Source organism: Biomphalaria glabrata, chromosome 2, assembly GCF_947242115.1.
Source record: "Biomphalaria glabrata chromosome 2, xgBioGlab47.1, whole genome shotgun sequence".
NCBI lineage: Eukaryota > Metazoa > Mollusca > Gastropoda > Planorbidae > Biomphalaria > Biomphalaria glabrata.
Genome location: NC_074712.1, coordinates 6,155,737 through 6,158,967, shown reverse-complemented (window position 1 = coordinate 6,158,967; position 3,231 = coordinate 6,155,737).

Genomic DNA, 3,231 nt, shown 5'->3' with positions numbered 1-3,231 from the left:
GTTGATATTTTCGACACAATTTTAAATGTACAACTTAGGAACATTATCTGATTAATACAAGGAAACAATACAATTTAAATTTAGACGGCGATTTTCCTAAACCTAAACAGGGGCTTCATGCATTGAATATTTGAATAGGTCTAGAGTAGATCTTTGACAAAGACCTATATACATATATATACATATATATACATACATATATATATATATATATATATATATATATATATATATATATTATATATATATCATGGGCGTAGCCAAGGGGGGGTTCTTGGGGTTCAACCCCCCCCCGAAAATTAAGTGACTGATTTTTGCTTTCATTTTGTTTATTTTAGGTGAGATTTTAATACTAAATCATCACTTACCACAGCACAGCCGAAGGGGTTTTGAGTTAAAAACCCTCTACCAGAGATAAAAAAAAACCTATCAGGGGGTTTTGAGATACAAATCCCTCTACCAGGGGGTTTTGAGTTTTAAACCCCCTACCAGATGCTTTTGCAGTTAAATCCCCCTCTTCTATAAAACAAAACAAAAAAAATGCAAACAACAATCCCCAGATTCCAACAGCACAGTTAAGGAAGATTTTGATTTTAAACCCCCCTCCAAAATTTACGATAAACCCCCTCTTCAATATAAAAAAAGCAAATTACACATTCAAAATTCTATGAGCGTAGCCAAGGGGAGTTTGAGTTTAACCCCCCCCCCCCACTCTAGTTGGGGTTTGAAGCTAAAAAGTACCTCTTTAATATAAAAAAAAAGCAAATTACACACTATAAAATCTATGAGCGTAGCCAAAGGTATGAGCGTAGCCAAAGGGGTTTTGAGTTGATGGCTTTTTCTTTAAAGTTTAAAACCCCTCCAGATGGTTTTGAGTTTAAAATTCCCCTACAGAGCGTTTAGGGTTGAAAACCTTTCTCTTCAATATTATTTTAAAGCAAACTACAGTCACCAAATTCTATGATCGTAGCTAAATGGGGTTTTGAATTAAAAAACAACAAAACAAACTCCAGAGATTTATTGGTTTAAAACCCCTCAACAGATGATTTGACGAAAAAACTTTCCTTTTCGATATAAAATCTAAAGCGAAATACAGGCATGTAATAGTCTTCTGCCGAAATTGAAAAACATTAAATGTGGCTCAACAAAGATGGCTAGGACAGATTTTAGGAGTCAGTCATAGAGATCGGGTCTAAATCAAAGAAATCATATGCCGAACTGGGAGTAGAATCCTTAGTAAAGTTGTGACAGAGCGTCGCATGAGGTTTTGCGGGACATGTTCTCCGACAAAATGAATTACGCAAAATAAGAGTTGCGGAAACAGCTTCCCGGAAAATGCGCCGAACGGCGCAAGAGGGTCTAAGTCAGTAAGAATAGCACATTAGGTTTTTGAAATAAAACTTTTTAATAGCAAGATAATGCACTGTAGATACCTCAGATTATGCATTTTGTTGGCTTTCAATACCAGAAATAGTGCTCGGCGGCGGGGCTTCGCCCCGCGCTGGGGAGCGCTGCGAGCTCCCCCAGACCACCTTGCTGGCAAAGGCGGGTAGTCTACAATAAACAATAAACGTCTTCCGAAAGGGTCAGAATGTAATAAAGATTAATTATGTACACACACACACACATATAAAAAAAATTTCCGCCGGGGGGGGGGGCGGGGGAATCCCCCCCAACCCCCCCCCCCGAAAAAAAATCCTGGCTACGCCCATGATATATATATATATATATATATATATATATATATATATATTATACCTAGACTAAAAAACGGAAATAAAATCTTATACGATAATGATCAGATCGATGATTTTATATATAGATTGTCCTGTACGTAATTCCTGTCTTAACTTCTGTCTTAAAAAGTAATGATCTTTAGTTTTCAAATTTTAGAGATAATGCAATATCATTATACGACTAAGTAATAAGGCTTGTCTTCGAGTCCGAAGATTAGTGAGTAAAAGTTTCCCTTTCAGATCTTGCGATCTATGGGGCAGATGATGTAAAGGTCATCTGTTTCTGTGGTCCACGGTTAACGAGGGTGTCATGTAGCCAGCACAACGACCAACCGTCTTCACTTTTCCCCAACTAATCTTAGGTACCCATTAGAGCTGGGTGGACTCAGAGGCGCCCAAAGATCCAGAAATTAAATCCTAGTCTTCACCAGGATTCGAACCCGGGACCTCCAGCTCGGATGTCAGGCTTTACCGTTCAGCCACCGCACCTCACGAATATTAGTGAATAATGCGGTATATCGCAAGGCAGCGCAGCCCCAGCTGTGACCTACATATTTTGCCACAGCCACAGCAAGCAAAACCATAGCCCGCAGGTGGCCGATTTATATTTCCTTACGCGGTCTGCGTCTCTTCCTCGGCAGCGGATTTTCTTTTGGTCTCAAATGTGTATCCCGCGGCCTTTGTGAGTGACCTCCAGCTGTCTCGTTCTAAAGTCGCATGCACTAAATTCTCTCTTCTATGTCAGCTAAGGCAAGGGGCTATGTTATAAGATGAGCTATAAATCACAGAACTGGTCAGAACCATATATTCACGCAAATGTATGAAATTAAGTCATTTCCTTCTAAATTTCTATTGAGAATTATTGACATGTTTTGAAAAACCAGACCGAAATAATTCACGTATTGTGATTTTAATCATCTTACCTACATTTAAATTGATTGATTACATAGATCTATCTAAATTGTGTATCTAAATATATAGAATTAACCTATTAATTATTCATTTAGTAGTAAATTAATTATTTTTTTCGTATAGTAGAAAGGGAGCCAAATCCTGTAATTATCAGATAAATTATAGAGATTAGCAGTTATTTCCCCTCAGTTAAGCATTAGTTTTAAAAAGTATTGCTTGTTTGCTTTGTCCTAATAAATAACTTAATTCATATTTGAAATGTCACTAAGTACTAACAAACTAATTACAAAATGAAAGATTAAGCCTATATTTAAATAATCAGATTATCCTGAAAATAAAAATGCCCGGCATGCAATTTTGCACAGCAGATGTTTGAAACAAGATCAACTCCAAAAGTTTTCTTAGGAAATTAATTTCTATACATTTCCAACGCGATACTACCCGTGGAATCATTTCGTGATATAAACATTTACTATATCAAATGTTATTACAAACTGTCAATAGAAAGTATTTTAATATTGCCAGTACAAATATCAATGCAGACAGTAGCCTACAAATAACATTTCAACACATATTGTCATCA